At 46.5% G+C, this 14,888-nt stretch overlaps 1 protein-coding gene across 1 annotated transcript in view; it reads right to left on the bottom strand.

The window, feature by feature from the left end:
• ENPP6 (ectonucleotide pyrophosphatase/phosphodiesterase 6) overlaps nt 1–14,888 on the bottom strand; it is a 94,696-nt gene that overhangs the window by 79,332 nt on the left and 476 nt on the right. The gene's annotated exons all lie outside the window — the stretch shown is intronic.

Raw genomic sequence — 14,888 nt, 5'->3', positions numbered from 1 at the left:
CCAAATTAATGCCAATTTTTTATTAAAACTTTGTATTAAGTTTCTTTTCTACACTCAGACTCTGTGCTTGAGAGTGGGAAAGCATTGTCTCTCAGAGGTGCCCGGGGTGAAGTGTGAATCACCCAGGTTACTGGGTGGGGGTTCAAGGTACCGAATCCAATTGGACCTGCTGTCTAAGCACACTTGATACACAGGGTACTGTGGCCCAAGGACATGTCTAAGAATGGGAGGATCGTGAGATTCCGCTACAGCAGAGAAGTCAATGGTACAGCTGGCCCTGTAACTGTGGCTCTATACAATATTAAATTGTATTTGGCCCTGTAACTGTGGCTCTATACAATATTAAATTGTATTTGTGCAGGCAATTCCCCTGAAGAATGGGACTGGTGCCAAACAGTCTAACTTGGCAGAGAGAATTTGGCACTAGAGTTCATCCCCGCCAAGCAATGTTGAGTGTTTGGGTCACATTCATTTGTAAACACACTGTCTGCACAAAGCCCCCAGATGGCATGGGAAACTCTAGCATTACAATAGCAGCGTACAAACTCTCTTATTGCTATTAGAGCCTGGAGTCTGTTGTCAGTAATTCTTTCAGTCTGGGAGTGAGAATTTTTTAACCATGGGAAGGAGTGGAAAATAATATGAAATCCCTCACACCAATATTGTGCACCATCGGAGACTCCACGGACATGCTCTAAATTTTCTCTTGGATCTAACTACCATTTATATTGCTCCAATAAATTATAGATGTATAGGACTGGAAGGGACCTCAAGAGGTCATCTCATTTAGTCACTTACACTAATGGCAGGACTTAGACCAGGGCTCCTGAACGCGTGGCTCGTAGCCCATTTGTTTGTGGCCCGCGGTGCAGTTTGGGTTTACGCAGGGCTCAACACGCAGCTCACGGGTGGGATCCTTTGAACATGGCCTCCACTGGAAACACGCTCCACAACAGCGAGATGTCTCCCAGGTGGGCTGAGCATTGAAAGACGCAAGCAGGCAGGCTGGCTGGAACATACGGGTACAGCGTTTCTAGCCCCCAGGGAGGCAATGCTAGGAGCGCCGAGGCATTGTGGGAAGTGCTGGCTGCTTAGCCTTGTGGGCAGAGCCTGAGAGGTGCTGACTGGCTCTCACTGGCCACGTTTGGGTCCAGCGCCGCGGCTTAAGGCTTAATCTTTATATTCATGCCCATCAGTGTGAAAGAAGCTATTTGCATATATATATTTGCATGTATATGCAACCACACTTAAGTTGCGGCCCTTGGCATGTATTGTGAGTATCATTGTGGCCCCCAGGGCTTCCAAAGTTGAGTAGCCCTAATTTAGATCATCTCTGTGAGGTAAGTTTGTGTAACTTGCTCATAAGCAGGGCTCAACAAATCAGTATATCTACTCGCCCGTGGCGAGTAGATTTCAGCTGGTCGCCCCGTTCACCGGCGGCGCGCACATGCACAATGTGAGTCTGGCACATGCGCAGTGCGGGGCTGGCGAGTGGATTTCGCCGCGGTTTGTCGAGCCCTGCTCATAAGTATTTCCAAGTATGGAGGTTCCACAGCCTCCCTAGGCAATTTATTCTAGTGCTTAACCACCCTGCCAGCTCCAAAGCTTTTCTTAATGTCCAACAAAACCTCCCTTCCTGCTCAATGATGTTAAGGACAACACTTTTTTTCTCCCTCCTTTTTGTAACAACCCCTTTTTTATGTATTTGAAAACTGTTATCAATGTCTCCTCTCAGACTTCTCTTCCCTAGGCTAAACAAACCCAATTTTTTCAATATTCCTCATAGGTCATGTTTTCTAGACCTATTAGCATTTTTGTTGTTGTTCTTTGGACTTTCTCCAAGATGTCCACATCTTTTCTGAAATGTGGAGTCCAAAATTGGACACATTACTCCAACTGAAGTCTAATCAGTACAAAGTAGAGTGGAAGAAATACTTCTCATGTTTGCTTACAATACTCCTGCTAATGCATCCCAGAATAATATGAGAGATTTTGAACAATAGTGTTACACTGTTGACTCATATTTAGCTTGTGATCCACTATGCCCACCCCTCAGGTCCCTTTCTGCAGAACTCCTTTCTAGGCGGTCATGTCCCATTTTATATGTGTGCAACTGATTATTCCTTCTCAAGTGGAGTACTTTGCATTTGCCCTTATTAAACATCATCCTATTTACCACAGACCATTTCTTCAGTTTGTCCAGATCACTTGGAATTTTAATCCTCTCCTTCAGAGCGCTTGCAACCCTCCCCCCAGCTTGGTATCATCCACAAACTTTATAATTGTCCTTTCTATGTCCTTATTTAAATCAGGGTTTGGCAACCTATGGCACGTGTGCCATAAGTGGCATGCAAGATGATTTTCACTGGCACGTAAACCTCCCCGCCCAATCCATCGTGCAGGGAACACTAGCCCCCCCCCCCCCCCTTCCCTCCTGCTCTGTGTGTTGCCATTTCCCTTTCCCGGGATGGGCTAGGCTCACACTGATGCGGCCCAGCAGCAATGGCCTCCTTACCTCCTGCCCCCAGAAAACGTAGGTGCTCTGGGCACTTTGACAGCAGGCAGCCAGGGTAGCTTACAGTGGCATGCAGTTTCTGGAATCCAGAATATTTTTTGAGTCCTGGCGAGCCCCCACCACCCACTGTGACTGCCCCCCACCACACACTGCATGTCCTCCTTCTTCCCTCCACGGGACTACCTCCGCCCCACGAGGCCCTGGTCCAGCCGCACAGCCTCTTCCTCCAGCTCCAGGCAGCCACTTGTTGTTACAATGGCTGCTGCTGCCAGAGGGGGCAGGGCTCTGGGTCCGTGAAAAACCCAGCGGAGCCACTCCTGGAACTCGGTGCCTTGTAGCTGTTGCTTTACCTACAGGAGGGGCTGCGCAGAGCCCTACTGGAACACTACAAGGCTGGACGTTCTCAGGTTTGGCAGGTGCCCTCCGTGTTCTGCTGCTCTCTTTCCTCCCACTCCTCCTCACCCTGCTGGGGGAGTGGCAGCATACGGAACTGCTCACACTGCCACTCTCAGCCATGAGCGAGGTCTGATGGGGAAGGCGGGGGCTTTCTTTACACCCCCTTCCCCTGCATGCTCTCTGAGCGGGAAGCCAGAGCTGATTCTGCAGCTGCACAGGATCTCTGCTGTGTGTAGGGGCGGAGTGGGGGCTGAGTTCCCTCCCCCTTCCTATCCCTCTGGGAGAATGGCAGTGCGGTGACATGTGAGGCTTTCCCCACTGCAAGGGGGCGTGAAGCCAAGTAAGCATCCCCCCTCATGCCCAGACACCCACACCCCAATCCCCCTCACTCACTCCCCTTCCCCCACCAAGACTCCACACCTCCAGCTTGCTCCAACACCTTTCCTTGCTCCTGCACCCTCCCTCCCAGCCAGACACTGCACCCTCCCTTGCTCCTGATCCCCCACTTGGCCAGTCACCCTATTCTGAGCCTGCTTCTGTGGCCTATCTCCTACCCAGACCTTGCAACCTCTCCCCCTTCTGCGCCTACTTCCCTCCCAGATCCTGCACCCCATCTCTAGCCTACTTTCTGGTAGTCGTGTCTCACACTGAACCCTTCATTTTTTACTCCATCCCAGAGCCTAAAGAGGGTTCTCCAGAACCCCAGAGAAGTAAATCTGGCCTATGGGGAGCCCTGAACCTCAGTGCTCCCTATCCCTTACCCTCAGCCCGTGAGGCTAGAGCTCCAAAGGAGTGAGGTGTCTCATTTGGGGACCACATCAGTGAGGGTTGGAAGGTTTTGGAGGAGGTTTTTTTTTTGCTTCTCACTTGTGTGGTCCCCAACTGATTTTTCTGTGGATCAGTGGCCATCAACCCAAAAAAAGGTTCCCCACCTCTGCCATAAATAAAGAAAACATTGAAACCTTTTGTGTTTGACATAAATTAAGATTTTACTTTATTTAAAATGAAGTTTGATAAACTAACATAAGAAAGTTAAAATGTTTAATCTGTTTAATAATTTAAATTAAACCGTTCTCCCTAGCTGCAGCTGGTTCAGAAAATATGGTCACCATACCCAGCCTTCCCCTCCCTCCTCCTCCACCTGGCATGTAGCTCTATAAATAGAAGTGAATAAGTTAAATCTTGGCACACCACTTCTGAAACATTGCCAACCCCTGATTTAAATCATTAAGTTATTGAACAGAAGTGGATTCAGAACTGATCCCTATGGGACCCCACTCAATATGCTCTTCCACCTTACTGTGAACTATTGATAACTACTCTCCAGGAATGGTTTTACAACAAGTTATGCACCCATCTTATAGTAGATCCATCTAGGTTGTATTTCCCTAGTTTGTTTATGAGAAGGAAATGTAAGACATTATCGAAAGTCTTTATTCAAGTCGGTATAAACCACATCTACCTACCTCTGCCCCCATCTATAAGGTTTGTTACCCTGTAAAAGAAAGTACTCAGGTAGTTTGACATGATTTGTTCTTGACAAATCCATGCTGACTCTTACTAATCACCTTATTACCTTCTACAGGTTGAACCTCTCTAATCCAGAACTTTCTGGTCTGGAAACATCTGTTGTTCAGAATTCTTTTAGTTAGCCGGATGTCCACTTTTCATGGGCATGGCCAAATTTTCTGCCATCGCATAAAGTTCGTTTATAGCCACCAGTCCTGGCTCTTAGTGTTCTGGGCTATTATTTAGTTCTATTTTACCCCTAAATGTCCTCTAACAGCCCAGTAAGCAGTGGAAGTATTGTAATGCTGCTAGACAATATTGATCTCCCGTGCTCCAGAATATTCTCTGGTTCGGACCCAGTCAGGTCCTGAGGGTGCTGGACAAGAGAGATGCATCTTGTAGCTATTTGTAAATTGATGTTTAATTATTTTTTACTATTATTTGTCCAGGTATTGATGTTAAGCTGACTGTACTGTAAGTCCCCAGATTGTCCTTATTTCCCTTTTTATAGGTTGGCATTATATTTATCCTTTTCCAGTCCTCTGGAATCTCACCCATCTTCCATAACTTTTCAAAGATAATTGCTAATAAAAAGCAGCTCCGTATTTGTAGTAGCCTGGGGGCTGTCATTTCATTTGATCCTAAACTTTTCATCTAAGCAAAGAGATGAATTGAGCAGCTTTTCTCACCTTGACAGATGGAACAAGTAGATTACTGTTCCTCAGTCCAGCGGTTCCAGCCTGGGACCACTCTTTCCCAGTTCCAAGTCTTTATCTTCCAGACATTCATCCAGGTGTTGAGATGGGGGGAGGGGAGATGCCAAGTGATGGCTCGCTCGCTCTCTGTCTCATATTTTTTGTATATAGTGTTGATGAGCCATTCACCCTACATGATTATTGATGGCTACTCCTGTGTTGTAACTGAAAGTCTCATTCAGAGGTGTTTCCAACCTCACAACATATTTCAGTAAAATGTAGAGTAATACCGTGTCCTTTCACATACAGTAATAATACATACAATCCAACAAGATATTAATGTTCAACAGATCAAGACTTGTAAAATGATACCTCACAAGGTGTACCTGGTACAAAACATACCATATCACCATGATGAATATCGGGGTTCCTATACAGGAGTTCTGTATTCTGTTGATGTACAACGTGCCATGACAATACATTAGAAATAGACAAAGTACAGCGGGGGATCAAATGCTGCCCACAAAGATCTAGAATGTGGACCATGGTCCAGAATACAGTGTTATATTCTGAGCCATGCAGCTTCCATCTTGTTCAAAGTGGAGCCTAGTATGCTGAGAGTTGTCATCTCTGCCCGCCATACTACCATTCTATTTCAGCTGATTTTACTTTATGCAAAATAGATCTGGCCTCTGGCATTTGGTAGTTTGCTATCCCAACCTTTTATCTTTCAATATTTAGTCACTCCTAATACATGCATTGTGTATTTACATTCCAATCATAATTATATATTGTTGGCTTGAGCAATTAACCAATCTTTAGAGCTTTGCTACATTGTTTTAATTGGAGGGAGAAATTATGATAGAAATCAGATATTTCTTTTGTTCAACCCTGTTTACTTACAAAGAATGCACAGTGTGGTTTCCCTGAACACAGTAGAAACAGACAACAAAAGAGTCAGTTTTCTTGTGCAGAAATCCCACTCTGCCTTTTTAGCAAGAACTGTGCCCCAAAAATGTTCTGTCTCTTGTTTTCCACCCAGGGCCAGGCTCATCACAGCTTCTGTTGCTGTTTGCTGGCTTTCTAGGCACTTTCTGCCTCTCTCAAACCCAGAGAGACACAACTGCAGCCAGTCAATGCTCCCCCACTAAACGCATGCAACCCTTCCCTCCCCAGGGAAAACCCTTTGCCACATGGCTTAGCTTCAGTCCAGGCCTTGCCACACTGGCTAGTGCCTTGGGTGGTAGCTTTCCATTGTCTCAGCTCTCATTACAGTAACCCCTTTTGGGGTTTAGTGAGCATGGCCCCTTTAAATCTTTTTCCTAAGGAGGCAGGAGGGCTGGACTAATGCAGGGGCTTTAGGAGCTGCAGCCTGGAGCCCTTCAAAAAGACCTTGCAGCAGTGCAGGACAGTGCTCAGACAGGCTGCCTGCATGCTGTGGCTCTACACTGCTCACGGAAGCGGTTTCCAGCTGGCGTCTCTGCAGCCCCTGGCATGGATGGGGATGGCAACTCCGAATGCTGCCATTCCCCATGCTGGGCTGGAGCTGTGAGCACTGTGATCAGGGAAGCTTCACATGCTGCCCCCACCTGCAGCCAACACCTCTGCAGCTCCTATTGGTTGGGAATCATGAGGGCAGCACACGAAGCCAACTACCCTTCTGGGGCATAGTCAACAAGGGACATACTAGCAGCTTCTGGGAGCGGCGTGGGGCCAGGACACGCAGGGAGCCTGCCTTAACCCCACTGCGCCACCAAACGGGAGCGACACCCTTCACCCCAAGTGCCAGTCCCATCCCTGAACCCCCTCCCACATCCTAATTCCCAGACTCCCCACCCACACCCTAACCTCCTGCCCTGAGCCCCCTCCTGTATCCCAAACTTCTCATTTCCTACCAACCTCAGTTGGAACCCTCACCCCCTCCTGCACCCCAGCCTGGAGCCTCCTCCTGAACCCTTCATTTTTGACCCCACAATGGAGCATAGGGGAAACGCCAAGCCTCCTTCCTCCACAGGTATCATAGGAAAAAGATTTGTATACAGGGACCCCACAAAAATCTAATAGCCTTAGGAGCACAAAAGAGTTAATCTAGCCCTGTGGGGAAGTGTCGGCACACAGAGTTCAGGATCCTGGACTAAATTCCAGTACCAGTGGCAGGCCTGTACGCAGGAATTTCTGTGGGAGTTGCTTTTTTTGTAAATGTGGACCACAAAAGTGTGAATGTGCCCCAATGGTCCCCCAAGTAAGTGGGGAAATCAGCCCCAGCCTTCTCCTGGCTGGTCAGAGCATGGGGGAGGGCAACTCGGGCAGTGCATTGCTGGCTAGCCAGAGCATTCTGATTTGGAAGACCACGGGAAGTTTTTTTGCACTCTTCGCACCCTCCTCCTGCATACAGCCCATGAAAGCTCATGATACCATCGACATGTTTTGTTAGTCTATAAAGTGCTACCGGACCATTTGTTGTTTTTAAGTTTATCCTGTGCAGACTATCCTCTGAAGCTTCAAGACCATTTAATGCAGTGTAGTATGTGTGACAGGCGAACAGAAGTAGGTAGAACATGCAACTTGAGTCCCTACATTCCTTCTTCAAGCAAGAGGAGTTTTTAAAGAGAAAGGAATGTAGAACTACGCTTCACCTTAGCTCATCTTTTGCAAATATCAACACTGTGTTTTCTTCAATAATGACACAAAATATTGTAGTTTATAACAATACTATTGATGTGGGATAAAACAGTGGATTTATTTAATCAGTCATGTGTCTTCACAACCCCATACTTCTGTTTCCCATCTCACTCTCTGCAAAAAAAGCAAATATGATTCTAGGTTGTATCAACAGGTGTGTTGTAAGCAAAACTCGTGAAGTCATTCTGCCGCTCTACTCTGCACTAGTTAGGCCTCAGCTGGAGTACTGTGTCCAGTTCTGGGCGCCACATTTCAAGAAAGATGTGGAGAAATTGGAAAGGGTACAGAGAAGAGCGACAAGAATGATTAAAGGTTTAGAGAACATGACCTATGAAGCCAGGCTTCATGACCTGGGCTTGTTTAGTTTGGAAAAAAGAAGATTAAGGGGGGACATGATAGCGGTTTTCAAATATCTAAAAGGGTGTCACAAGGAGGAAGGAGAAAATTTGTTCCTCTTGGTTTCTGAGGACAGGACAAGGAGTAATGGGCTTAAAGTGCAGCAGGGGAGGTTTAGATTGGACATTAGGAAAAAATTCCTAACTGTCAGGGTGGTCAAATATTGGAATAAATTACCAAGGGAGGTGGTGGAATCTCCCTCTCTGGAGATATTTAAGAACAGGTTAGATAGACATCTGTCAGGGATGGTGTAGACGGAGCTTGGTCCTGCCTTGAGGGCGGGGGGCTGGACTCGATGACCTCTCAAGGTCCCTTCCAGTCCTATTATTCTATGATTCTATGATTCTATCTTGTCTATTTTAAATTATAAGCTTTACGATAGTTACATATAGCGAGCCAACAGGGAAGCCCCAAACAGGAGAGCTTGAGTGAGAAAGAAAGAGAACGCTCTTCTGAATGAACAAGGTGCAAGTAATAACCTTGTGATGAGTTTACTTGAATGTTTGTGTTTTTCTTTCTCATTTAGTTTCAGCGGGGTAACCATGTTATTCTGTAAGCGTGCGTCTATACGGCCCCCTAAACTTGAAATAAGGAAGAAGTGGGTTGTGGCCACGAAAGCTGCTGAGACCGTCTACATTTTTTTGTTAGTCTCTAAGGTGCTGCAGGGCTATTTGTTGTTTTTTAAGTTTTCTCATTTAGGTTACGTTAGCTATTTCAGTTACTGGGTCAGTTGGGATTGTGTTTCTGGGAACTGAGCCTTCCTTCCCTTGATCGGCCTTGAACATCTTTGATCAGCCTCAGTCAGTCTTGTGATCACTCTTCCCCACTATGTGATTAATGCGGGGGTAGGGCTAACCTAGGAGAAAAGGCCTTAAAAGCCAGAGGCTAAGTGACAAGGGGAGGAGGCGGAGCTAACCAACAGGGGAACCCCCCCCCCCCCCCCGAATTTCAAACTTTGGCCTTAGTGCCAGAGGCAGTACTTAACTTCAATAGAGTTTGTGCTGCTCCCAGCTTTGCTTTTGGAGGAGGTAGAGTGATTAAGATAAAAGGTTTTGTTGTTCAAGTGATTGAAGGATAGTTAGAGCAGCATGAAAACATTGTCTGTTACTCCACTTAAAAGATAAATCTGCATTTGGACCACTGCTGTTAAACTTCTCATAAATGTTCTTGAAAAAGGGGTAAACAGTGAGGTGGCAAAATTTGCAAATGAAACAAAACTACTCAAAATAGTTAAGTCGAAAGCTGACTGCAAAGAGTCACAGGGGCTGTGTCTAGACTACACCTCTCTGTCCATAGATGTAGATTAGGCACATCGAAATTGCTAATGAAGTAGGGATTTAAATATCCTGCACTTCATTAGTATAAATATGACCGCCGCTTTTTTCCTAAATGGATTTTTTTCGAAAAGAAATGGCAGTCTAGACGCGGAGCTGTTGAAAATAAACCCTTTTTCGACAGATCCTGTAAACATCATTTTTTTAGGAATACAGGATCTGTCGAAAAAGGGTTTATTTTCAACAGCTCCGCATCTAGACTGCCGTTTTTTAAAAATATCTCCGTTTCAGAAAAAAGCAGCAGCCATGTTTATGCTAGTGAAGCACGGGATATTTAAATCCCTGCTTCATTAGCAATTTCGACATGCCTAATCTACATCTCTCTGTCAACAAAGAGGTATAGTCTAGACATACCCAAAGGGATCTCACAAAACTGGGTGAAGATTGGGCAACACAAGGGCAGATGAAATTCAGTGTTTAATAAAAGCAAAGTAATCCACATGGGGAAAATACAATCCCAACTATACATACAATAATGATGGGATCTAAAATAGCTATTACCACTCAAGAAAATCTCAGAGGGGTAGCCATGTTAGTCTGTAACTGAAAAAAATTAAAAAACAATGAATGGTCCTGTAACACCTTAGAGACTAACAAAAATGTAGGTAGTATCATGAGCTTTCATGGGCATAACCCACTTCTTCAGATGAATGGAGCAAGGGGGGTCCAGAGGTATAAATAAATAGCAGGAAAAGAGGGGAGATGGAGAGGGAAAGAGAATCAAAAAATCTTGTCAATTCTGTCATCTAATTGCTAAGTTATCTGCCCAAAAACTGGAGTTTTCCAGTATCTTAGTAGCTCCTAGAAAGAGGTGATGTGGGGGGGAGGACAGATGAGGTCAGTTCCCTGCAATTTGCTCTTTGGTTTGTACTGAGATTCTCAGTAGCACTTCTGAATCCGCTGTCTTCATTCTGCTCCTCCCTCACTCTTCTGCCCCCCCGCCACGACCACACATGTACAGGTCAGCTCCCGCTCCCCACCAAATTTGAAATGGCACCCCTGCCTATCATAGCCACTATGGTTACGAAGAGCTGCATTGGCAGAACTAACACTGCTTCTGTTTCCTCTACCTATGCCTCTGCCTAGATCCTGGAGTGGTTCTGCAGCCACCACTTCGATGCGGAAATGTAGGGTAGTGGCGGTTGGAGACTCTCTTCTGAGGTGAACAGATGCACCCATCTGTCATGCTGACATGGCATCCCCGGAGGTATGCTGCCTGCCAAGGGCCTGTATCCAAGTTGTTACAGAGGGTTTGTTGAGGATCATCCCTCTCTCTGACCACTACTCCATGCTACTCATACATGTGGGCACTAATGATACTGTGACATCCCCCCCCCCCCCCCCAGCAAATCAGACGTGACTAAAAGGTTCTGGGAGTATGAGTGAAGGTGTTTAGAGTGCAGTTGATGTTATCTTCAATCCTTCCAGTCAAGGGTAGGGACTGAGACAGGGACAGATGCATCCTGAAGATGAATGCCTGGCTGTGAAGATGGTATTGCCAGGAAGGCTTTGGCTTCTCTGACCACAGGATGCTGTTCCAGGAAGGAAGACTGCTATGCAGAGATGGGGTCCATCTATTGAGGAAGGGGAAGAGAGTTTTGTATACAGACTGGTTAACCTAGTGAGGAGGGGTTTAAATTAGGTTCAACTGGGGCAGGAGACCAAAGTCCACAGGTAAATGACAAACATGGAGAGCTGGGAGACAGGTGAGAAATTAAGGGAGCATGTGTTGTAATAACAGAGATAAAGGAGAAACAAGAGAGAACTGGGAGGTTAAATCAAATCAGTATCTTAGTTGTTTGGATACTAATGCATGAAGCATGGGAATAAGTAGGAAGAACTCATACTGCTGGTAAACAAACACAATTGTCATGTAGTTGTCACCATAGAGACTTGGTAGGATAATATGTATACAGGCAGTCCCCGACTTACGCGGATCCGACTGATGTCGGATCCGCAGTTACGAATGGGGCTCGCCCTGGAGGACATGGACTGCGGGACCTCACGGTCCTGCCGCCCGTGTACTCCAGGGCTTTCTCCGCATCTCCCTGGTCTGCAGACCAGAAAGACATGGAGCAAAGCCGCGGAGGGGCTCAGGCAGCGGGGCAGCGCAGGCGTGCCTGGGCTGCCCCGCTGCCCGAGCCCCCCCGCGGCTTTGCAAAGCCTCGGGGAGGCCGGCAGCGGAGCAGCCCAGGCGCGCCTGGGCTGCCTCGCTGCCCGAGCCCCTCCGCAGCTTTGCAAAGCCTGGGGGAAGCCGGCAGTGGAGCAGCCCAGGAGCCCCGCTGCCTGAGCCCCTCCCCTCCCCGCGGCTTTGCAAAGCCTCGGGGGAAGCTGGCAGCGGGACAGCCCAGACGCCAGCGGCTGTCCCGCTGCTGGCGTCCTCAGAGGCTTTACTCCCCGTCTCCCTTGTCTGCTGGTCTCCAGCAGACCAGGGAGACTGGAAGCAAAGCCGCGGAGGACCCAGGCGGCGCGTCTCGGTCCGCCGCCCGCATCTTCCTGGTCTGCTGGGGTGGGGGGGGGGGCTCAGCTAGTATGCCCCTCCCTCCCCCCCAGCAGACTAGGCTTTTCTCCAGACGCCTGTGGCAGAGCAGCTGGGGCACTGCCGGTTGGTCCAGTAGGACCGAGGAGCACCCCAGCTGCTCTACCCCAGGAGTCCTGATTCAGCCGCTGCTGGTCAGTTTCAGCAGCGGCTGAATCAGGACGCCTGGGGCAGAGCAGCTGGGGTGCTGCGTGCTATTGGAGCAACCCAGCAGCACCCCGGCTGCTCTGCCCCAAGCGTCCCCAAGTCAGCTGCTGCTGAAACTGACCAGCGCTGACTACAGGAAGCCCGAGGCAAAGTTGCTCTGCCCCGGGCTTCCTGGAATCAGCTGCTGATCAGTTTCAGCAGCAGCTGACTTGGGGACGCTTGGGGTTCTTAAGTTTATTCTGTATGTAAGTCAGAACTGGCGGTCAGTTTCAGCAGCGGCTGAATCTGGACGCCAGTTCCGACTTACATACAGATTCAACTTAAGACCAAACCTACAGTCCCTATCTTGTACGTAACCCGGGGTCTGCCTGTACCTGGTTTATTTGTATAGAAGGGTACAGTTCTTGCTCAGGAAGGACAGGCAGAGAAAAAAAGGGAAGAGGTCCTGCTTTATATATAAAAAATGTATACACTTGAAGTTGAGATGGAAAAAGGACACAGACTTGTTAAGAGTCTCTGGGTAAAGATAAAAGGATAAAAAACACCTAAACCAGGAAGAAGGGGTGGATGAGGCTTTCTTTAAACAACTAACAAAATCATCCAAAGCACAGGACTTGATGGTGACTGATGGGGGACTTCAGCTATCCAGACATCTGTTGGGAAACTAACAAGCAAGGGCAGAGATTAGTCAACAAGGTCTTGGAATGCATTGAAGACAATTTTTTTTATTTCAGAAGATGAAGAAAGCTCCTGCAGGAGAGGCTATTCTAGATTTGATTTTAACAAATAGGGAGGAACTGGTTGAGAATTTGAAAGCAGAAGGCAGCTTGGATGAAAGTGATCATGAGATGATAGCGTTCATGATTGTGAGCATAGGTGGTGAGTTCTATGGGCTCATAGTGCCCAGAGACAAGGAATATTTCTGGCCCAAGGGCCCTTCCCCACCAAAGTTCATGGCTGGGTCCTTCTCCAGCCCTGCCTGCTTTCTCTGCACATTCCCTCCTCCCCTCTATACAGTATCTATCAGAGAGGAGCTTAGGGTTGCAAGATGGTTTCAACAAAAATACCGGACACACTTGACATTACATCACAATCTACATTACATCTTATTTAGAAAATACTGGACACTTATATTTCCTCATTTATATTTTCTCAATTTGTTTCCCGAACAGAAAACTCAAATACTGGACTGTCCGGTTCAAAACCAGACACCTGGCAACCCTAGTAGGACCATGAGTTTAGTTGGAGCCTACAAATGTTAATGTAGATGATAGATAATCGTCTGTATTCTTCAGTACAAAGAAGTAGAGCAATGAGGTTATTTACACGTAATTCAAGGTCAACTGAGAACTTCTACCTAACTCCAAATCAGCTTTATCTATATCTGGCTTTGAATTCTGGAACTCCTCTCTTTAGCTCTTAAAATCTCTTTCATTACAGTCTTGATCACAATTTAAAGATGGGAGGAAAATGTCTGACAAGAGGGAGGGACTGACTGACCATATTTTAAAACCTTAATTTGTGTTTTTCCTCATCTGAAAAATCAGTTCAGTGCTTTTCTATTAGTTTGCATAATATACCAAACAAATACACAGAATCCGCTTTATATCTGCACCCATGGCTCATTTTTGTAGATACAGATGCGGATACAAAATTTTGTATCCATACAGGACTCTACAGACAAGCTTTCAGCAGTGTGCAGGTATAACATGATAGCATTTCAGATATATAACAAGAGAGAAAATAGCCACTAGATGGTGCTATATTGTTAAACTACTGGCATAGTAAGCTTCAGAGGGGTAGTCAAGTTAGTCAGTAAGAGGAAAAACTTAAAAAACAACAAAAAGTCTAGTAGCACCTTAAAGACTAACAAAACATGTAGATGGTATCATGAGCTTTCATGGGCATAACCAACTTCTTCAGATGACAAGAGTGTTGGAAGTCCAGATCCAAGAATAAATAAGGGGAGGGGAGGGAAGGGAGGAAAAAAAATAGGTTTGGCTGAAGGCAGGAATTCTTCCCTGGAGCAAAGGAGGTCCCAGAGCTATTTCTCTACATTTGTCTAAGCTTAGCTGGATGAACAGTTCAACAAGGGCTTTCTGGAGGAAGAAAGCTTTACTCAGTGGTAGGATAATTAATTTGTGTTGACGTTAAGTCCCCTTTTTTCACTGATTTTTTTCGTGAGTTGCAACTCACTTCATCAGATGCACGAAGTGAAAGAAAAAGAAGCAGATAGTAGGGATACAGAGAGATAGTAGGGATACAGAGAGGAGAGTGTTGCATCAGAACTAATTCAATCAGAGTGGAAGTGTCCAGGAATAACATGTGCCCACCCTAACTGAAAAAACTTAAAAACAACAACAAATGGTCCTGCACCCTGATTGAATCAGCTCTGATGTAACAGTCCCATCTTGATATCCCTACCATCTGTTCCTTTTTATTTTACTTCATGCATCTGATGAAGCAAGTTGCAACTCACAAAAGCTTATGCCAGCCCATAATAAAATTGTTAGTCTTTAAGGCACCACCAGTCTCCAGGGGATTTTTTGCTGAAACAGGCTAACATGGCTACCTCTGAAACCTGACCTCATTCACATTGAGGCTCCACACACTAGATGTCAGCATTGTTCTAAAAGGCCTTTGGTTGCTTCTCAGACAAACTCTTTTAACAGCTT

The sequence above is a fragment of the Pelodiscus sinensis genome, chromosome 4 (assembly GCF_052426305.1).
Source record: "Pelodiscus sinensis isolate ZL-2025 chromosome 4, ASM5242630v1, whole genome shotgun sequence".
Taxonomy (NCBI): Eukaryota; Metazoa; Chordata; order Testudines; family Trionychidae; genus Pelodiscus; species Pelodiscus sinensis.
Note: the sequence above shows the minus strand (reverse complement) of the source record. Positions and strands in the feature narration are given on the sequence as shown.